The sequence below is a fragment of the Balaenoptera borealis genome (assembly GCF_965194805.1).
Source record: "Balaenoptera borealis genome assembly, chromosome: 14".
Classification (NCBI taxonomy): domain Eukaryota; kingdom Metazoa; phylum Chordata; class Mammalia; order Artiodactyla; family Balaenopteridae; genus Balaenoptera; species Balaenoptera borealis.
The window spans coordinates 920,842-943,239 of NC_138875.1; the positions used below are offsets into that span (position 1 = coordinate 920,842).

General features: G+C 52.6%; 1 long non-coding RNA gene across 1 annotated transcript in view; it reads left to right on the top strand.

Moving 5' to 3' along the window:
- LOC309611345 overlaps positions 1-22,398 on the top strand; it is a 189,021-nt gene that overhangs the window by 62,827 nt on the left and 103,796 nt on the right. The window contains exon 2 of the long non-coding RNA XR_014234468.1: positions 15,759-15,832. This is a non-coding gene — a long non-coding RNA (uncharacterized lncRNA). The remainder of the gene's footprint in view (positions 1-15,758; positions 15,833-22,398) is intronic.

Below are 22,398 nucleotides of genomic sequence, written 5' to 3' on the forward strand. Positions count from 1 at the left end.
CCGCTCTCGGCCTTGCCCCTTGGCTGGTCCTGGAAATGTGGGCAAATCACCTATGATCCCGTCCTTAAATAACCCCACCCAGCACCTGCAGCGGGTTTTGGCCTCGCTGGCGATGCCGGTCATGTCTTCCGTCCCCAAACCTCCGAGGTGGGAGCTTGTGCAATGACTTCAGCCACCTGCACCGAGCAGGCCGAGGTCAGGCCGCCTGTGTGTGAGCGTTGGGAGGCCAGCAGATCCAGGACTGTGTTGGACCCCCGGCTCAGGCAGGCAGCCGACCCCACGGGGAAAGTCTCCCCCTGAGCCAACGTGCCGGAACATTCTCAGGGGCGCGAAGGACGGGAGGGGCGCCGGAGCCCCCGGGGGCTCTCCTCATACAACCCCAACCCTGGGCACCATCCCAGAGCAGCAGCTCCCCAGGAAAACTTCCCAGGTCCCCCCAGCCTGTGATTTTCAAACTACTGGGTTCATGACCCAGTGGTGCACGCAACCAGCATTTACATAGAAACAAAATACAAAGCAACGGACGAGGATGAAACAGGTGTCGGAGCACCGCATTCTTCAGAAAGCTTCTACTTTTGTACATTGAGTGTCACCTGCAGGGACCAGGTTGGACCTCGGCCGTTCCTGCAACCCTGCCGTTCAGCATCCCTGTGGCACTCTGTCACGATGCGACTCTGTGTGCTGCTACTTCACCAAGCCCCTTTCCTGCAGGGCCTCTGAGGCCCTTGCTGGCCGTGCATAACATGCCCGTCCCACAGGAGAACCTCGGCCAGTGTTCCCACGTGGAGGAGGAAGTGGGTTGAGTGGACGTGAGCCCGGCAAGGAGCGCAGACCTCGCCGTGTCCTCGGCCGGACGGGGCCTGCGCTCGCCGGCCCGTCTGAAGCACTAAAGGGACTGTGACATCCAGGCCACCTGGGCCGGCCCAGACCCCAGCCCCTCGGAAGGTGAGGGGGCAGGGTTGGTGAGTGAGGGACCGACGCTTCCCAGCAGGGGCTCTGGGTTCCAACAGCCTGGAGTCCCAGGCCGTCCCGCAGGATTCGTCCACACCCTGGGCTCTGAGTCCAGCAGAGGCCCCTCCAGCGGCCATGCCCGCCCCACTCAGGCCAGGACACTTACTGCTGCGTGTCTGGTGCGCGGGCCTCAGCCTGCTCCTCACTGATCGTCCCCAGAAAAGCTGTGTGTAAATCGAATTTAAACAAACCGTGCGTTGCATCTCATATTGACTAGGGAACTTACTTTTTTTCCCTTGAAAGAAATTCGAGATAATATTGTTTTAAAGAATAGAATCTTATTGCAGTGTAAATTGTTATTCTTGTATTTGTTTTCTTTCTTAGGTTTTCTATGTAATGTTTTCTTTCTCCTTTTTAATATCGGATGCATATTTCAGATGGTGTGCGGTAAATATTTTAAGTTCTCTCTCTCTCCGTACATGTTGTAAATATTTTTCACTGATAGGTGTTAAGTCTCTGAACAACAGATCGGCAGATCCCGCCCTCCTTCTTCCTTCCTTTTTCACTCTTTCCTCTTTTAATCTTACCCTGACCTTAATCTTCTAAATGTCTAGCCTGGCAGCATTCCACGGAGAACTGTAATTAATACAGCTGAGTTAACGCCTAACTTGAGCCATCACCCGGCCTCCTGGTTTCCAGCACCTGCCATACGCCCCCGATGTCGAACGGAAAGCCTGGCTAATCCACACCCTGACTCTTTTCGTGCCCATTTGCTGAGACCACCGTGTGTCTTGGCCTTGGAAAGAGAAGAATAAATAAGGTACATCCCTAGTCTCAAGGAGTGGTTGGTTTAAAAGAGAGAGAGAAGCAGAAAGTTGCAGAAAAGCCCGGCCCACTCAGCACTAAAGATGATTGACGGGTGCAGAAAGCATGGGTGAACCCCTGGCTGGGGTGTCAGGGGCCCGGAGGGGTAGAGACCTGCCCTGGGTCTCCAGTGGGTACCAGCTGGCCGGTGTCCCAGGATTAGAAGCGGCTGTGATGGTTGAGGCAGCTTCGCAGAGACACGGGTGTGAGGTGCCTGGGCCTCCACGCGGTTCAGGATCGGGGGGAAGGGGGAATGGGGGCGGAGGGTACTGTGCAAACCTGCAGGGTCAGGTTTGGAAGGGGAGTCCGTGTGCCAGCGGGTTCTGGACAGGAGAACACCGGGCTCTTCATCTTCCCGAGTATCTGTGGCTCCAAATCCCCTTCTGATCCTGCAATTTGCCTGGGTTTCTCACGAGGTCACTGAAACAGGACTCAAGTCTGTTCTAGAGCTTTCCTTGGGACGAGTCCTCAGGTTTCTGTTTACCTGAGTCGGGGACCAGAAGGGAACAGGACTCGCCAGTATCTGTGAGCATGTCTCTTTGGATAATCGTGTAGGGTTGGAGAAGTTCCCCAGATCTCAGTCTCAAATTCTGTCCCGTCTGTGTGGATGATCTTCTGAGGCTGCTGTTGTTCTGGGCCCAGGAAACTCTGATTTTATCGCATGGCCGAATTGACATATTTCCCAGCAGACACCTCCAGGAAAGAAGAAGATCCGGGCGGGGGGTATTTGATGGCGCTATCTCGGTTCTCATTCACCTCGTCTGTAAGGTGAGGCTGCTGGAGCGGCAGGTCCCCAGGGGCTGCTCTCACCTGTAGCCCTGCGATCATATCGGGTGTGCGTCTGGTGCCTTTCTGTGCATGCGAATCTTTGGCAAATTCTTTGATGGATAGAATTCTGAAACGATTCTCCAGGTAAAGTATTTTTGTGCATGTCAGGATACTAGGCTTGTCAGGGAGCAAAACAAGACTGATCTAAGCTCTCCGAGATTTTAGGGCTCTGACGGGCCGCTCGCCTTCCCCGGGGGATGGGTGTGGGTCACAGACACCGCGGCCACCAAGGGCGATGCTGGAAGGGGCCGCTGTGGTCAGAACCTGCCAAGGGGAGATAGGCTCACGGTTCCCTGCCCGTGTCTGGGTCATGGAGCTTTCGCCCACAAAGCAGCCACAGTCACTCCAGGCCCTGCGACATGGTGCGGGGCGTGGGAAAAGTGCGAGGACCCTCAGGCGCCGTGCCAGCACAGGGCGCTCTTTAGGAGTGGCCTGTATGGTAATAATAACAACGCAGAGGGGTTAAACGCAGCCCCGAGCGGTGCTGCCTGGTCCCCGCCCGCACCTGTGAAGGTTCAAATGTGCACAAAACATCTCAGATCAGCGCCATCCCTCAGCTGTTTTAAAACAGCTGACTTACCTCTGGCAGATAAATGTGTGTGTGTGTGTGCATGCATGTGTGTATGGGCATGTATGTGAATGTGTGCATGTGTTTGTGTGTGTACGTGTATGCATGCATGTGTGTACATGCATGTATGTGAATGTGTGCATGTGTGTTTGTGTACACGCGTGTGCGTGTGTGCATGTACGTTTGTGTGTGTGCATGCATGTGTGCGTGTATGTGAACGTGTGTGTGTGTGCATGTATGTGAATATATGAGTGTGAGTGTGTACGTGCCATTGGGCTGGGTTGATTTCGATGCATATTATCTGGTGTTGTGTCGTATCCATTACCAAAATACCGTTATCTCAGAGGTAAGAATTTAAATAACTGAGGGTCACGTCTCACAACGACAACAGCCCCTGCAGCAGGCGGGCGGTGCCGCGGGTCCTGGGAGCTGTCGTGATGCTCCGGGGAGCGCCGTGCACATCCTGACCCACCGTTTGTGAGCAGCGCAGGACCCTGGCCGATGTGACAGTGATGCTGTTATGACTACTGCCTGCTGGAGTAATTTGGGGGGAGTTGGTCCTCCCACAATGACCATTTTTCACGCCCACATTCTCAGGCTGGAAAACACTGGGGACGGCAGAAAACACTTGGAGCCGAGACAAACCACTTCAGATCCTGGCACGGTGCTGAGCCTTCTGGGTGGATCGTTTCAGAGGCTCAATTCTTTAAATAGCCTTTCCATCGGAGTTTACAGATATGAGAAATGGCCAATGGAGTATTTTTTTTTTATTTTTTATTTTAAGTTCAAGTCTTCCTTGCCCTGAATGAATCAGATGGCTCTCTAGGGAAGGATGGGGCAAAACCAACAAGGTCCTTGTTCAACAGAGGAAGGGTCTGGTGTAAACGGCTAAAAGTAAACCCACGTTAGCCGAAATTCCTCATTGTCGACCCCAGCTCTGTCCTCATTACTGAAGATAAGACGCCCTCATTTTTGCCTTGTGAAACTGAAGAATCAAGTGGGCGGTCAAATTAAGGAGAGGCCGTGCATCCACCTGTGTGACCGCCGGGGACCCATGCAGGGACCTGCATGTCGGTTTGCAAAAACAAATTTAATTGCCAATTATGGGATTATAAAACACCTGAAAATCCTGGACTTAGAAGTTAGCTGAGCAACATTGACCTGGGGTTTTAGTGAATTTTAAGGCTGTAATGAAATACAGGCAAAGGGGAAGTATTATTTTGAGTTTGCTTGAAGTCTCACTCCTCACGCTGTGAGAAATTGGATGTGGACTGCAGGTTCTCTCTGTGTGTATGTATAATAGACACAATAGATAATGCTATGAATATATGACGTATGCTAATGATAATTATGAGGCCAGCCCAGACAGTTTGCAGTGATTTTCCCCGCTCTTTGCGGCTGTTGGGAAGGAGGGCTGAGCGGTGGCGCTCAGGGCTGCACAGCCAGGGTCCAGGACCCCCGGGCGCCTTCTTTACCACGTACCGTGGATCCACGCCCGTGGAGCTCAGGGCCAGCATTGCTGCAACTCGCCCTGAAGGAGGCTCATCTAACACACGTGTTCTCTGCAGGAGGGACGTCACGGCCTTCCTGTGCTCAGAACACCCGCCAGCCCACCAGCATCACACACGGGACAGTTGTAAACAGTGAAATCACCAAGAAAAAGCTTGAAAATTTGAGAAACGTGGCCCTGAATGGACCCTGAAGAGGACATGTGTTTCCCGTCTAAGAGCTGGAGCAGGAGGCAGGCGTCACCTGTTCGCTGTCAGCTGGGACGGGCACCTCGGCGTCTCTGTGCATCTGCAAAGGACCACGAGGCCCTGAGCGTTGATTTGAGGTGACAGCATGTTTTAGGGGGTGAGTGAATTGCAAATACGGAATCCATGATCCAAGAGGGTGAACTGTGTCTGATGTCTAGGAAACTCCTGAAAAGGAGGAGAAGTCAAATATTTCTGTCTTCTAGGGAAAACCAAAGCACGTGTCTTGGCGAAGATGGAGTGAGGCTGAGAGCGTGGCCACGGCCACCAAAGGCGCACGGCCTGCATGTGCGCTCATCAGCAGTCTGGTGACACCAAAGGTTTCGTGTCTGTCTCTGCACCTTCTTGGCGATGCTGCTTCCTCCTTCTGTCTTGGCTGCCGTGGCGGGATGCGGGACGCCTAGAAGGAGAAACACTTATTTCTGACCTTCCCCAATCTTGCCGGGCGTTTACAATGTTCTTTTTCGTTGTGCTGGCTTGTTAAAAACATTCGTGCCCCCTGGATCCTTTCTTAATTCCGCATTTCCTCAACTCTGAACATTCGGTATGATTGTCAACTAATATTTTGCAGGAAGGAACAGGAAAGAAAAACATAGCTGCTCAGGTCTGGGGGTCTTACTGATTGCCATGTATTTGTTTAGACATAAGTTCCAGAGGCAGGTGTAGAGGACAGTGGGCTTACTTTTAGTTGACTTATGTCCTTGTTAAGGACACAATGGATTTTCCTGTTAGTTTGTTATTATTTTTTAATTATTGGCATTAGCATTAATCTCCCAGGAAATGAATATAAAATAGGAAAAACGCCTTGGCCTCACTGGCAGTATTATTTTCTAGGATCTAGCTCTGTGGCGTTGAATGGAACCATTTCCTCTTCGCCCACATTCAATCAGGGCTTGTCTTCTTTATCCCTGGGCAGTTGCATAACTCTAATATTGACCTTAACCGAAGTCCTTTGTTTTCTACCCTAACAGCCTGAAGCATTAAAAAATGCGTGTTTACTTAATTTGTCCTGGCATGCGGTGTAATTACAAGCAGTTTGTTTTCTCTGTTGTAAAATATGGTCTGGAGAAGGAATAAAGTAATGTGGAAAATTAACATCATGATGTACTGTATCATGGAGTAACACTAAAACTGCCTGCCAGCGCTCGTACTGGAGGGCTGCTGTTTGTGTCGTGTGCAAGAGCAATAAAGAATTAAGTGCCTCTTTCTCAACTGTATTTGCATGATTTTCAGCTGCAGTAAAATTAATCTGATCTGCCTCTGAGAATAAATGCCACCACGACGACAAAATCAAAGACCCCGAAGAGTCGAGTGGCGCTCCCACAGCTTTGAAGTCCTACCTCGGTGCTTGTTTTAATGGATGAATCTCAGGGACACCATCCTTGGCTGAGACCCGAAGGCGGTGGACCCATCATGGGCCGCTGTCCACGCTTGCGTCCCCACAGGCGTCCCCAGGTGTGTCTTTTGGGCCCTTTAAGGACGGGCGGGCCCAGATGGAAACCGGGACACAGGACAGAGCGCAGCTCCTCGGGCCACCCTGTGGCCTCCGCCCCTGTTGCTGGAGGGTCTTGCCAACTCTGCAGCGTGGTCTGCTTCTCTGTCTCACTCCTCCTGCAAAACATTCTGTGATACTCTCTGTGAAGGACACTGTATAAATAATAAATTGTATTGTATCATTTACCAAACTTCAAGTGATCACAAAAAGAAACATAATAAGCCTCTTACAATAAAGATAACAAATTCCGCAATTCGCCCAGGGGGCAAGTTAGGACAGTGTCTGTGTGGGCGCATCGGACTATGCCTCCCTCAGCTGCTTCCTCCCAAGCTCTACTTGTTGGTTCTAAACAGCTCGAGGGAGCGAAAGCCCCTGGGACACCAGTGAGTAACTCAGCATCACTTCTGAGCTGCCATCTGTTCTCCATTGGGTGACCTGCCTGAAACTGGCCTTATTCTACGCAACGTGCTTTAACGTGGGCCTTTTGGGGACATTTGAGGCCTTTTGTACTTGTGTTTGCAGTGAAACCACAGTGTCAGGCTCTGAAGTGTCTCAAGTGCGTGTGCTGCTTTTGTGCAGAGGGTCCCCACTCAGGAGACCCACGCCCACTGAGAGAGGCCTCCTGTGTCCCAGGAAGGGAGCGTCTGAGCCCAGGCTGTGGACAGAACACGGTTTATCCAGCTAACCTGCCCCCCACCCAGTGGACTCATCTGCATCTTCCCCAAGAAGCTGGGTGACTGCAGAGGCCAGGGGCTTTTAACAACAGTCAAGCAGCAAAAAGCCTCCTGGACCCACCGGCCAGTGGTAGGAAAATCATTAGAAGAGGTCGGGCTCAGCAAATATCTTAAGAATAATTTCTCCTGTAATTCGTGACCTTTGGGGGATAGAATCAATAGCGTTAAAAAAAAAAGCGCGTCAGCCAGACGGCGCTTCCTGGCGAGCGGGAGCTCCTTGTCTTGCGATGTCTGTGTCCTGTCTGCTCCTGAGTGGCAGCTCCGATGGTGGTGACCTCACTCCCCTTCCTCCGCGCCAGCCCGGGCCACGGGGCCAGCTGTCTCCTCTGCGGCTTCGCACGGTGTCCGATTCCTCCATGAAGGGACCCATGGGGGCCGCCTGGGAGCAAGCTGCCAACCTCCCCGGGACCCCGGGCAGAGGGTGCCCCCGACAACCTCACCAGGTTGCAGGTGCTGGTCCCACATTTTGTTCCAGGTTCCCAGCAACGAGGGAGACCTCAGAGAAAAAAGGGAGGGAGGGAGAGACCGCGGGCAAGTCTCGCTGTAACTCTTCTACCCAAGGACCTTTTTGGAGACTTTGGAAAATGCAGTAAGTTGATTTTCCCCAAACCTAGCTCCTTCCCAAGTGTGGAATGTACTCAGTTTTGGAGTCACAGCAAATGTGTCTGTTTATTTCATACATGACCATCCCCCTCCTGCAGTAGGTACTTGGCAAACTCTAAAGCTCCTTGGCTGGGGGAAACGCACACCTCTTAGGTCCCTGGACACGTGCAGGAGACAGGCGAGGGTGGCACAGAGACCGCGGGATTTCGGGATCTGGGTGGAGCCCGTGTCAGGGTGGGGACTCATCAGCCTTGGCCTTGGAGGCTTTGCTGAGCAGCCTCTCCCTGAGGACCGTGGCCCTCCGTCCACTCCTCCCTCCTCCCAGCTCCGCCCTGAGCCTGCCTTCTAGACACTGACCTTCCAGATCCAGCCCTTGGGCTTCAGTTTGTTCTGCATTTCACGCTGGGGATGCGCCCTGCCCCGCTGGTGCCACTGCTGCCCTTGCGACCGTCCTCAGATCAGTCCATCTGTGCTCCGCAGGGCGTCCTGGCACCTGTGGGCCAGGTGAGCTGAAGAGAGAAAGGGCGGACCCTCCTCACCCTGGAGGTCTGGGTGATATGGGCGCACTCTTCCTGGTGGGATGACCACTGTGTAGACAGGTCCAGGGGGTCCTGGAGGTGGAGGGACTGGACGGTCACTAGGTAGACGCGGGGAGACGCCGGCACGAGCACAGGGTCGGAACCCAGACGCGGGCCTGGAATCCCGGCTCTGTGGCTCTCTAGAGAGTGTGGCCCCTCTGAGCTCTGGTTCCCTGGTGTCAAGACAGACATGCCTTCTGACCTCAGGTGTGTGCGGATATGGAAAAGCTCTTCAGGCCCGAGGGCTTCACAATGTGGGTTCGTTCACATAAGAACGGGCAGCGAGAGGACCCCCCCACTGCTCCCCGAAGCACCCGTGCCCTGAGGCCTGGGGCGTCACCGAGGGCAGGGAGACAGCTCCAGTTCACGCCGAGCTGTCTTGGCGTCCATGGGAAGGCTGCGGGGTCTGTGTGTTTCCTACTTCTTGTCCCCAGCCCAGCCCTGATGGCTGCCTGGTGGCTGGGGCCTTGGGCCGTTGCCCTTCCCTCCTGCCACCTGGCCCCGCGCCTGGGGTTAAGCTTGTGCTCCGCCTTCCCACTCGCCGGCTCTCGGGGCTCCCGCTCCATCTCCTTACAGCCCCCGGCACCACGTCACCACCGAGACGAACTTGCTTCTGGTCTCGTCCGTCTCTGTGAGAACATTCGAGTTACTTCTGTGGTTTCCCAGCGCCTAGAACGGGGCTGGCAGCTCTGTGAGGATCTCTCGGATAAATGAACAAGTTCCTGTGACTTTCCAGGGGAGGCGGTTGCTGGGTGATAGGACGTGAGGGGGAGGAGGTCACGATCAAGGTGAGCTCCTTACCTGCTTCCTCAGGATGGGGCGGAGTCTGTGCCCTTGTCCACGAGGGTGGGCTGGGCGGAGGCTTGGGCACGCCCACCTTCCCTTGGCGACCCCTCAGGTGAGCATGCTTCTCCCTTCCGGACTTGCTCTCCAACACACGGTCCTGAGCCAGTGGCCTGGGAGCGTCTTCCTTGGTAACTTCTCTTGAAGGAAGCAGAGAAACAAGGTGGGATCTGGCAAAGACCCCGGGGCTCCGTGCCCTGCTCTACCCCAGCCAGCAGGCCATCCTGGGGGCTTCTCTGAGCCTCGTGGCCTGCCTGTAGCCCAGGGCGCGTTTCTGTTGTTTGCAGTGAGGCTGGATGACGTGGGGGACTGTCCCCAACGACGCAGAGCACAGAGCCTGAGGCTGTATCACGGCGGGTGGGCCCAGCAGACCTGCTTTCCTGGTCTCAGGTCTGAGCCGAGTGGCAGGGGCCATGGGCTGCACCTTACGGTGATTTCCGTCCAAACCGGTCTTAGTAGAATTTAGGCTGTAAAACCAAGCGCACTCGTGTAGACTGGCTATGGGGTGGGGTGGGGGAGGGCAGGAGAAGTCGGTGAGATGTGTGGTCCTGGCGTTCCTCTGCATCGCATCTCTGGTTGGGTACCATTCGCGGGGCAGAGCTCTGGGTGTTGTTGGGAAGACCACAGCTTTGGTTTGGGTGTGTTGGATTGAGGCATCATTATCCTAGGGAGGGTAGGACAACACTCCAGACATGAGCAGTGACCCTGAAGTCAGGACCCTTGTCTGAGCTTGGCAGGGAGGCTGTGAGGTGCAGGAGAAGGTCAGGCCCAGGGGGCGCGGGGGCCCTGCATGTCGAGGGGCTCCGGGCCACGAGCTCACTTCTCGGGGTGCCCACTGGGGTCGTGATGCTGTTGCTGACCGCTGACCCCAGCAGGTGCTGGGCGAGCGGACCTCGTGGCCATGGAGGGGTTGGCGGGGCGGCGACGGCCTTGGGCACGAGCTGGGTTTCTAATACTTGTGTTGGTAATAGAGCCTCGCAGCTTGTTGAATTCATTTTAAGGAGCATTGATATTTCCTGTACTGTAATTTACCCCACATTAACTGAAACATTACAGGGCCTGTTTTTGGAAACGCATGTGTGACTCTCATTAACGCTAACTAGGGAGAGGTGGGGACATCGAGAGCAGACTGTCCCCTGCACCCTCCCTCGGTGCAAAGACCGACCTGCTGTTCTGTGGGACTGTCGGGTTCCTTTTCCTTCAAAGAGGTTCTCTCTCTGTCTTTGAAAAGGACCAAGGGGTGTGTTTAGCATTGAAACTATATCAAGAGTCATGGTGAAAAACAACCTGTAATGACACGGTATGGTATTAAAGAGTCAGCGTAGGGGATAAGGGAGGGGAGGGATCAATTGGGAGATTGGGATTGACATACACACACTACTATATATAAAATAGATAACTAATAAGGACCTACCATATAGCACAGGGAACTCTACTCAATACTCTGTAATGGCCTATATGAATAACAGATTCACTTTGCTGTACACCTGAAACTAATACAACATTGTAAATCAGCTATACTCCAATAAAAATTTAAAAAAAGAGTCAGTGTAGCTACAATTTCTATGCTTTGATTATTTATAATTATGGAAATATTTTGGGAGGAAGAAAAATATTTTCCGAAACTTATCAACAAATCTAGTATTATCTTCACACCACTAATGCACTGCAAAAAATATCCCAGCGTAAAATGTGAAAGTGTTTTTTTTTTTCTTTTCTGTATAACTTCCAACGGCACATCTATCACATCGTAAATGACAGGCAGCATTTGTGGGAGAAGCCAGGGGTGTAATGGTGCGCAGGCCGGAATTGCAGCCTATAAAATATTGAGAGAGGACTTCAGCTTAGCAGTAACATGAAAATACCTGTAATCGAAGTAGGCCCCATTGGTTAAGTTTCATCTTATATTCATATAAATATTTCAGGGTTCTCCCTTTTGCCACATACGATGTTAGAGGCCCAGAGACCAGCAACATCTCTTTAACATCCCCAATAAACTGTGTGGCCTCCATGGAGCTAGTTTTCCTTTACTGGACAGACTTGTAGGCATTTTACTTTGAAAATGTCATTTTCCTTTTGTTTCGAATAATGCAGGAAAGGTTTCGTCTCCTTTCAGCCAGTGCCTGTAGAGATGCACCGATGACCATCTCTGTCTGGTCCAGCTGCTGGCCATAGCTTGGGGGTGGTACGGAGCTGGCATTTCCGTCACCTTTCTTCTGGGTGGAATTTGAATCATTTGGAAACAACATTTCTGAGTGTTAAACTGAGGGTCACTGTGCCCAGTGTTAGAAACACGAGCGGCTTCAGGGTGGGCATCGCGACGTTGAACCACGTCCCGGACCCCACCGGGCTGTCCCTCTCTGCCGGTCAGCATCGTGGGAGGTCACGTGGGAGGGGCTTGTTTGAAATGCGCCTGCAGGGGTCTGGGGGGGAGGGGCGGGGTGAGGGCATCAGCGATGGTCTCTGTCTCCTCCTGCTGTCCAGCGTCCAGTGTCCAGCCTTCTTCACACCTTCAACCCCAGGCATTTTGCCCTCTGGCCCCCGTTTCGGAAGCGATACTGTTTTGACCCTACTCAATGGGATAAAAAGGCACTTTGTCTCTCTAGTGCTTCTGAATATGCGCCACGATGTGCTTTGTGCCGTGTTTAATGTCTCCCCTTTTAAACGGAAGCTCCGGCTGGCATTTGCCGTCTGTGAGGCGAGTGAGGGACCCAGGGTGCGCGAGGGCCCGAGTCAGGAGCACCCACGGTCTCGCTGTGTCCTGGCTCTCCCCGAATGTCCTGTTTCCGTCAGCCATGGTTCCACTCCCATTTGACCTTTTACTCACTGGTATGTTTGTCCCCGTCTTGCAGTCAAAACGGCCGCCTCCCTTGAAGGTGGGAGCGGAAGAAATTCTGCTGCAGGGCGCGGTGCGTAGGGCGAGAAGCTCCTGCGGTGGTTTGGGGTTTCAGCGGCCAGATGTTATCTGGGGTCCTCGCAGCCTCTTTCCTCTCCCTCTCATGGTGTGAACCCGCTTTCCTTCCCGGATGAAGTGCTGTTGGCGATGTGCCCTATGATCACGTTGAAGAGGTTCCCCGGAAATCAGCATAACTGCCGCACGAGGTGTTTGGCTAGTTTATTTTTTTAATTTTGAAATAATTTTAGACTCAGAGAAAAGTTGCAAAAATCGTGTAGAGTTCCCGCGTGCTCCTCCGATGTTGCTGGTGACCGCTACAAGGGGACAGTAGTGAAACGAAGACCTTAACTTCGGTGCAGGGCTGTCACTAACCTGCAGACCTTGCCCCATGTCACTGGCTTTCCTAATGACGCCCTTCTCCTGGCTGGGATCAGGCCTGGGTTCCCTGCTGCATTTGGGGTCACAGCTCCCAGGCTCCCATCTGTGGTGCGGGAGAAAGTCCTTGTCTCTTGCGCCCTTGGCACTTGTGACGAATCCCGGCAGTTGCTTTGTAGAAGGTCCCTCAGTTTGTGTTTGTCTGATGCTTCGTCCTGATTAGATTGAAGTCATGCATTTTTGGCAAGAGTGCCCAGGATGTGGTGTCTGATTTTCAGGGCATCGTATCGGAAGGTACGTGGTGTCTCTGTGTCTCACTGCGGGTGATGTAACCTTGATCTCTCGATTAAGGTGGCGTCTGCCAGATTTCTCCACAGTAAAGTTACTATCTTTCCCTTTGTAAGAATAAATACCTTGGGGAGGGGGTGAAACTTGAAATTATACAAATATTCAGTTTCTTCTGAAACCTTTCTCACCGATTTCACATCTCATGATGGATCTTGCCTGTGACCATCATTAGTGAGGTGTTGTAATGGTGATTTCCTGTTTCTCTCACTTCTTCTATATTTATTAATTGGATTTTTTCCTTAAGGAAGTGACACCCCTTCCTCCCATCATTCATGGTGGGAGTTAGGAACCTTTATACTGGTCCTAATATGTATCAATACAGTTCCTGTATAAAGCTTGGCTGAAAAGTCTGTTGAAATTAAATCTTGTTACCAGGATTCATCCAGGAAATATTCGTATGTCTGGTGTCATTTTATTTTCTATTCAAGTTCATAACATTTTTCTCGTGCACTTCTTTGTACCTTTGGAACTCAATAATGTGATTGACTAGTGTCCACTTGAAGGGACTATTCTAAGATTTTTGTCCACTTAGAACACTGTCTTGTGATTCAGAAAACCAAATATTAATATAAATTTTTTGAAATAATCTTATAGAGCGTCATTATAAGTTCATATATTTAAACAGAGACACGGTATATCTCTAGATGTAGAAAGCTAAAAAATTGTCAATGGAATCAGCTAACTTAGAAATAATGGGAAAATAAGAAACTCTTGGAAAAAACATCTTTACAGGCACCATATATCTTTACCCTCAGTCTTTCAAAAGAAATGACACATGGATATTAAAGAATATTTTTGCAAGATTGGGTGAGTTGGATGTGTGTTCTCCTGCATATAAATGTTTTACTGTCCTTTAGCAGCTGGTCTTAGCCAAGAAACCAAGATATTTCCTGCTAAGCTTTAAATCAGCTGTTTTATTGAGCACAGAGAATGTTTTACTCTAACATAATTCTGTACATAAAATATTACATTAGAAGAAGAAGATAAAGTTTTGTACTTTCATTCTCCATCTATTTGACTGAGAACACTTGCAACGAACTCTAAGCAGTCAGGAGGATTTGAGGTCCAGATGGGCGGCAGAGGGAGGTCTCCAGTGACCAGACTCCTGAGTTGCTGGGGGAGGTTTTGGCAAGCGCACTGAAAGGTCATTTTAACAGCAGGAGAAACAGACGACAGCTAACAGCGGTAAGAAGTCAGAGGGTAGACACGCGCAGGGACCCGCCCTGGGGCAGCCCCATCCAGAGACCGGGTGATGGAGCTGCCCAACGCAGCCTACAAGTGCCCGCTCGCTTTAGTGGGGCAGTGCTCAGGGCCGTCTTCTCCGCAGAGCTCCTCCCACACGGGGGCCTCTGGGGCTGTTGCACCATGGTTGGACTTCTGCCGTCCCCCCGCACCCCCGCTCAGGAGCACTGCCACGTAAACCCTCTGCTTCCGCATCTCAGAGCCGTGTTTCTGCATGACAGACGTAGAAAGGATTTAATTTTTTGAATATCCCAAGATGCCCTGTAAAGCACCAGTCTCCACTCTCTTACATTCTGAGTATATTGTAAACAGGCTGTAATGGTGCATTTTGCCCGAAATCATGGGGGAGAAACATTAAGGTCCATCTTTTTTAAAAAAGAGAACATCCTTCCTTGCACTTACACGCTCGTTCTCCTTGGTAACTTTAGCTCATCTGATACTCTTGTCAGACAGCCTCAAATGTCTCCACACTTTGAAACCCTGGCTGTCAGGATAATTAAAACTTCCTATCCTATTTTTCTGCTGCTTGGATGATTAATAGCAAATAAAGTTTCCAGAGGACCAAGCCTTCAGGCTCACCAGCAGTTATCTCTGCTGCGATTCGACCCGCATGGAAGTCCTACTAATGTTTTCTGCACTCTTGTGTTAGGGGAACGGGTAATTACATTTTATGCAAAGAAAAGTTTAGCTGAAATGTTAAGTCAATACTTCAGAGGATGTGCCCAGAAAACGTGAGGACCACGGACAGCTCCGGGGCTAGAAAAAGGGTCTGAAGGCCTTGAAGGGAGGGTAAACTGGGGATCGGGGATGGAAAGAGAGTCTGAATCCAGCTGTTACCTTAGCAACCGTCGTTATCCCGCCGCCCCCCCACCGCCAGCATCTTCGTGGGAGAAAGAAGTTAGCACCTCTGTTCAACAGACAGGGAGGGATGAACAAGATGAGTTGTCCAAAGTTGTGAGTTGTCCAAAGATGGCAAGTTGCTGATGGGGGTGCTGGAACGAATTTCTTCTCTGTTGTCTTATTTTTAGGTGTCATGCTGCCACTGCGATACCACCCTGTCTAGAAATAATGAAAAATGCAAATCCCTTTCTCAAAATTTCCCGTTTCTCTGCCTCGTTGACACTATACACTTGTCATTTCATGTTGTCTGATACCTTCCTTTGCTCTTGGGTACTGACTGTCATTAAACAAGTACACGTGCCCTTTCCACGTAGACAGTGAAGCTTAATGAACATCCCAGGAACGCCTAAGCCTCCGCACACACCGCTTTCCTTGCCGGTCTCCCCAAACGTAATTCGTGCTTCTCTCCTGGCACCTGTCGTGTCACCATTCGGTTCCTACAGGCCACGCTGCCTGGAAGACTTGGTTTCCAAGCACAAATTTGGTTTTCCTCTGTCTAGCTCCTGTGTTTAGCACAAGGCTGAGCCTTTGGCAGGTGTTCATTGTGTGCCATGAAGAGACTGGATGTACTTTGAAATCTGCAGGCAAAATGTTCCAAATCGAGCGGGAGCTGTTTTTAGGAAGATGTGTTTGTTTAGAAAGTGTGGAGCAAAGTTTGAGCAGGATGTGTGACCACTCAGTTAAACATGCGCTCTTCTGCTTCTCCCAGTGAGGAGGTGACCTTGTGGTCTCCAGGCTTTCCCACCGAAGTGACCATGAATGACGCTTTCTTTCCCCAGGTCACGAGGCACAGAGCCGGAGCGACCCTTGAGACCGTGCTGGGCCCTCTAGAAACTAATGCTCTGGAGCCGCAGTGAGTCCTCCTCTCTATGGATCAACACGATTTATCAATCTTTTATTAATCGTTTTACACTCCCTATTGTTGCATTCTCAAAGTACCCTCAGCAGACCCTCCTGTGGGTACTAGTCAAAAGTGCAGAACCTCGGGCCCTAGGTTCAGACCTGTTGGATCCAAACCCCTGGGTATGGAGTGAGGGGTCTGCGTTTTTATTTAGACTCTATGTTGATTCTCGTGCACAGAAAAATCTGAGAACCACAAGCAGCGATTCTTTTGAATTTTTTTATGCTCCTCTTTGCAGAGGTGGCTTCAGAGATTGGGGTTTCTTCATCCACGGTGTAGCGGGAGCTGTTGCCGGGGACAGTGTCCAGGGGGGGCTCGTTTGCAGCTCTGCACCCCGCCCCCTGCATGTGGGCGGAGCCCAGTGACTAGTTCTCGCTGATGGAGTGGAGGGGACGCTGCGTCTGTCCCTTCCAGGCCAACGTGTTAGGAAGTTGGTGGTCTTTGCCCACCACGGCTGTGAGGGGCGTCTGAAGCCGGGGAGGAGGGTTACGCCACAGGCGGAGGGAGCCTGGCCCCCAGAACGGCAGCCAGCAGCCGACGGAAATAGCCATGTAGGACTGCTAAGTGAATGGGAAATAGATGGGTGAAGCCACTGAAATTTGGAAGCTTATTTTTTGTTCATTTTGGAAGTGGGTGCAGGTGTGATAAAAACCTGAAAGTACGGCCTCGTTCTGGCGGTATGTTGATGGATGGTGAGGTTGGCGCTGCAGGCCAGAGGGCTGGTGAGGCCCATTAAGCCCTGGCAGAACGTTTGGCAAAACTGTCGCCTGCAATGTCTTGGAAGGCAGGCCTCCTTGTCACAGAGCCTCTGGCTGCAGCGGGGTCTTCGGGAAGGCCCAGGATGTTAGCGTTCGCTGGCTGCCACGGCCGTCGCCAGGGGGGGCGTTACGAGCAGAAGGTGAGCTCGGATGATAGCTGGTGGGTTTCAAGTGGAAATGGAAGAAAAACCCAGGTGAGGCATCAGAGCTTCACGGGGTTGGAAGAAATTGCTTCTGGATCCTAAAAGGTAAGAGATAAGACTGAAAAGTAGTTTGCATTACGAAGACTTCTCTGTTGAACAAAATGAGTCACTCTGTGCTAGCCTGGGCTGAGCGCTTTCCTGCCCGTGTCTCAGAGGGTCTCAGGGTGGAGGCTGGCGGGCGGGGAGATGTGCAGACAAGCAGGGCACACAGCGGGCCCGCGGAGTGTGTAAGACCCCTGCCGCTGCTTCCTGGGACCCGGAAGGCCCACGGCTGCGATCCTCCGTGGGCTTTGCTCAGGGAGGGCCAGGACACCCAGACTAAGAGGTCCCGGAGAGCCCAAGCCTAGCGTCCCCATCGGACCCCAAACCTGCACAAGTAGGGCTCCTTTCCCCGGCACGACTTCAGATGCAGCCATGGAGGTGATGGGCCCAGCAGGGTCCCTGAGGTGGAGGCAGGGGCCGACCACACCCGTCTGGGGTTCACAGGCCTCTGGGCAGCGGGAGGCACATCTGGGCCCTGATGAGGCTTCGTATCGCCCGAGAGCCTGGGGCCTGAGCTGGATACAGTGAGCCGGGACTTGGGTGATGAAGTTAGGGTCGTATGTGTGGTCCAGGGCCCGAGGCTGTGGCAGAAATGGCCAGCTGTCCCCATGCCTGTGTGTCCCCGCCCACGAGTTACCGTGTCCTCAGACGTGGCTGCCGGCCAGGGGCTGCGTGTCCTGCCCCGTCCGCTACCTAGACGTGTCCATGCTTCTGGTTCTTGCCATTGGGATTTGAGCATAAACGATGCGATGCTGTCTGCGCCGGCTGAGGTGGGAACCAGCACCCGGTCTTCTCCATCTCATTGTAGTTGTTGGCTGGAAGAAGAGGAGTCTGGGGCCCAAGGGGATGTCAGAGCCACAAGGGGAACATTGCTGTCAGGACACTGGGGAGCCGCAGCGAGGTCACGGCAAAGGATGGCACTATCAGGCCTGTGCTTTGAAAAGGTCGGGGCGGCGCTAGCGCCAGGCGCCCGAGGCCAGAGGAGCCGAGGCTTAGGGTTAGGAGGTCGTCGTGTGCACGGCAGCTTTTGTTGTTAAGGTTGTAAGAAAGGAAACGTGGCCTTGACTTCCCAGGAGACTGTTCATCTAGGCGTCACCTTAAGCAGGTTCGAAATAATCCAAGTGGCATCTTCGGGCACAGAGCAGCCCCCGCCCGACCTCAGCCCCCTTGTGCGATGTGAGCGGATGGGCCCTTCCAGTCCCCAGCCTCTCAGGGCCAGGGAGGAGGCGTGGAAGCTGGCTGAAGGCGGTCTCAGGGTCTTGCCTGTCCCGCCTCTGACCCTGGGGTGACTGTCCTCTCAGGAGCCCCCTTCCCCCAGGTGTGAGCCACCCGACCCCTTGCCCTCCCGGCCCTGCGTCCCGTCTGCCACGCCGGTCCTCCCTGCCCTGCCACTGGCTCAGTTTTGTCTCAGGATCCGGTACCGAGGCCACCACCCCGCCCTCCCCGGCGGCACGGAAAGCCCGCCCCCCGGACACAGCACTCAGCCAACGCCTTTGTGCTGGAAGCACGTGGAGACTCTGGATAAAGACCTGGTGCCGGACGGTCAGCGCGGGCAGGACTTGAGGTGGGTGCCCTGTGGGTCCGAGGACTGAGAAGCTGCGAGGGAACCAGCAAGAGCACACGCCCCATCGTAGGTGGTTGTGGTTAAGGAGGAAGGAACAGCTATTCTCCTTTACGACTGCCTGTGTTGTTTTTCCAAATGGCTACTACTTGTTAGCACGTGAATACCATCAAGTTGTTTGGACCTGGCCTCTTGATAAAGGGAATGATTTGCTGTTTTGGGGGGCCTAAGGGTGCCGTGAAAATTCACTGCATACCAAGGGCTGTAGGCAGAGGACAGTTGAGACCCTCGATCGAAGGATGGGGCAGGGATGGGGGGATCCAGGTCCGAGTGTCTGGGAGTGGTGACCCTCCCCCCCACCCCGAGCTGCTCTGGAGGCCGTGGCACAGCGGGGTCCGGGAGAGCCGAGTGCCAGGGGCTGCAGGGATGAGGTGGACCCACCGAGGACCAGGGAGGCTCCAGCCCCGCCCTCTGTCCACACCCGCAGTCCCGCGGGAAGGCGGCCCAGGAAGGTGCGGCTGTGCCAGTGCCACCGGACACCGCGTCTGGCCTGGGACTGTGGCCACGTGCAGTCCCTCAATCTGATCCCCTGGCCACCGGGCTCCCTCCCCTCAGTGCTCAGGCTCAGCTGATGGGCTGTCTCATCAGTCAGCGCTGGGCTAGGACACACGAGAGGTGTTTGAGAAGGAAGAACACTTTCCGAGAGAGACGGATCGTCTGCCCGGAGAAGGCTGTGCAGAGCATCGCTGGCCCTTGGAAGGAGTAGCGTTTGGAAAGAGACCTGGGGGCGGGGGCGCGTATCCCAGACCAACAGTGTAGAAGGTGCTGCCCCTCCAGCAGGTCTTCCACACGCCGTGAGGAGCCGGGCAGGGGTTCAGCGTCGCCCTCACGGGCATTGTCTTCTTTTTAACAATAAAAAGGCCAGCTTGTGACTAAGTGCTATGTGCTTTATGGGGACGAATCCTTGGATGGGAATTGCCAGGAGGGACGCCTGCCTCTTGGGAGCTTTGGCACAGCTGGGGGCACGTCCACACCCATTTTGCTGTGGGTCGTGAACCTCCGCAGTTTTTTTGGTGGAGATATTTGACTCTTGAAATGCTTGGGGATGGGATTTTTGAGATGATAAATATTGGAATAGGTTCAATTATGTATAATTCCATCAGCAACAATCTTATTAAAACAGTGAAAATGGGCCAAATTCTTCCATGCAAGCCAGTCTGGTGTTATAATTAAAAATCCAAACCCAAACCAGACCAAAAAAATAAATTGGAGACTGAAAGGCCATGCTGATAATTTACAACTAAAATTTGCCAGGTAAATGAGACCATCGTGAACAAGAGATTACATGGACCACAAAGTAGCTCACTAATTTGTTAAATATTTATACTGAGAAGAAACGATAACTTTTGGTTCGTCAGCGAAGGTACGAGTTATATTAAATGGTTTTGTCATAAATATAAATCCCTAGAAGCACTTATCTGAATACCCCTAACGTGAGGAGGTCATTCATCACAATTCACTAGTTCGTTCAAATTGCTAAACACAAATATCTCCATCCTCACCCCCAAGAAAACCCTCCTAAATGAGCGGTTGTTTCTGTGACTGCTGACAAGTGAGACGGAAGCTCGGGAATCTTGGTTTGCTGTGCTCAGTGTTAAACACACACTGAGTAGTGTGGGGTTTGTAAGACGGATGCCATTTACCTGTTCAGATCATCGGCCAGGCAGGATTTTAGGGTATGGGAGATTTCCCTTCCTAGCCTATCTCGATGGCTCGTGTGCGGAAAGGCCTCTCTCAGCTGCCAGCACAGACAGATCCATCTCCCACATCCCTCAAGTCTTTCCAGAAGCCCCCAGGACGGGGTGGTGGTGAGACGGCTGGCCCCCCCAGGATGGCAGGGGAGGCGACTGTCACATCCTTGACCTCTGCGTCCTTCCCCCTACCCGCCCCCCCGCCATTACTCTCTGGACATTTATCTGCAATCATGCTTGCCTTCTGCACGTCTGCGTAGTTTTACCTTCACACTCACGTGTCTAATTTCTTTTTTTTTTTAAAAAAACAAATTGAAGCTAGGTTTTTTTTTTTTTTTTTAAATTATTTATTTATTTATTTATTTATTTTTCGCTGTGTTGGGTCTTCATTTCTGTGCAGGGGCTTTCTCCAGTTGCGGCAAGCGGGGGCCACTCTTCATCGCAGTGCGCGGGCCTCTCACTGTCGCGGCCTCTCTTGTTGCGGAGCACAGGCTCCAGACGCGCAGGCTCAGTAGTTGTGGCTCACGGGCCCAGTTGCTCTGCGGCATGTGGGATCTTCCCAGACCAGGGCTCGAACCCATGTCCCCTGCATCGGCAGGCAGGTTCTCAACCACTGCACCACCAGGGAAGCCCACGTGTCTAATTTCTACTTGTTGTTGTCGGTGTGTGTGTGCACGCGTGCACGTGCCTGTTTATCTCTTAAAAGAACATCTCCAGGAGAGAGCAGTTTCTTGACAACTGCTTTCTGATCCAGGAGATCCTCAGCTTTTTGAAAATCAGTGACGCCAGAGCCAGAGACAATGACCAACTTCCTGCCACCACGCACTCGCCTGATGCTGGCCTCGTGTGGGGTCCGGGAGCTGCCTACCGGCTCCGCCGTCTGACAGCTGCGCTATCTGAGCAGGGACAGGATAGTCTGGGACGTCCCGGAGACACAGTCTTGCCGATGGAGAAGTTACATCTTAACAATGTCACCAGCTTCTGTATCCACTGCGCACTTTCTGTCTCATCAACCTTCCTGGTGAGGATGGGAAACGGGGTGGGGAGGGGGAGAGAGTCCCAGAAACAACTTTTGGCTAAACACGCATTTTGTAGCAAAGACTCGGACTGGACTTCTGCTCTTGTCCAAAAAAGAAACAACATTCTTGGTTGACATTCATTGGAAGATGAGGATTGAGGGTTAAATTAAATTAAAAACTAAACTATAAGGTTTATTTACATTTAAAAACCGTGAAGCTGTAGATTTGTCCGGAGATAATCAGTGCTGGGAGGCACCCTTTCTCAGCTGCCCCCAGTAACCAGGTTTCCAGGAGGCAGAGTCACCGCGGACGGACGCTGCACAGCTCGGAAGCGCATCGGGCCCCTAGATCCCGTGGGCGGGTGGGCGACAGGGACCCTCCCCAGGGCCTGCTCTCCTGTGTCACAGGCCAGGTGAGCACCTGATCGCATCCTTTTGTGAAACAAAGCACAGCGTGAGTTCCTCGTCGCACCTGCACGGAGGGTGGTGGCTGAGGAAGGTAAGTAGGGACCATGGGGGCCCCCGTCAGCCCCTCCCGACCGAGGTCCCTGCTCTGCCTGCGGCCCCGTCCACCGGCTTCGTACTCACTCTAACTTCGGCCTCATCCACAAAGACAGGAGGATGAACCCGGCAACCTGAACAAGTAAAGAGTTTTTTACAAGGTGGTGACAAGGTTTTGAGAATTCTATTTGGTTTGTGGGTAGGGAGAAAGGTTTGGGGGTTCTGGTCCTGGGTCCCAGAAGCATCTCCTGAGCACATTGTAGGTCACGTCAGCTAAATCCCGGACTGCTGGTAACTTGAGGCCAACAGCGGGTCCTTCTCCATCGAATACCTGAAATCTGCTTGTGGAGCCAATCACACCTCTCAGAAGTGCCCCAGACACGGGCACCTCACGAGCCTCCCAACCTCCCCAGCTCTCTGGGTATTTTTGGTTGCGCTAAGAACCAAATCTCCTCTCCCCAAACGCGCACTGTGGTACCCACCGTGGAGCTCGGCACCAGAAGGACCACACTCCGTTAAGATGGAGCTGCTCACCAGGTAATCTGTTTACCTGTGCAGTGCTGGAAATGGGACCTGGCCATTGGGTTGCTTAACAGACTCAAATATCCTCACATTAACTGGCTGGGGTATCGTTCCATTCAATTCAAATTACGGTGCCGTGATGGGTCTGGAAGTGTTTCCTAA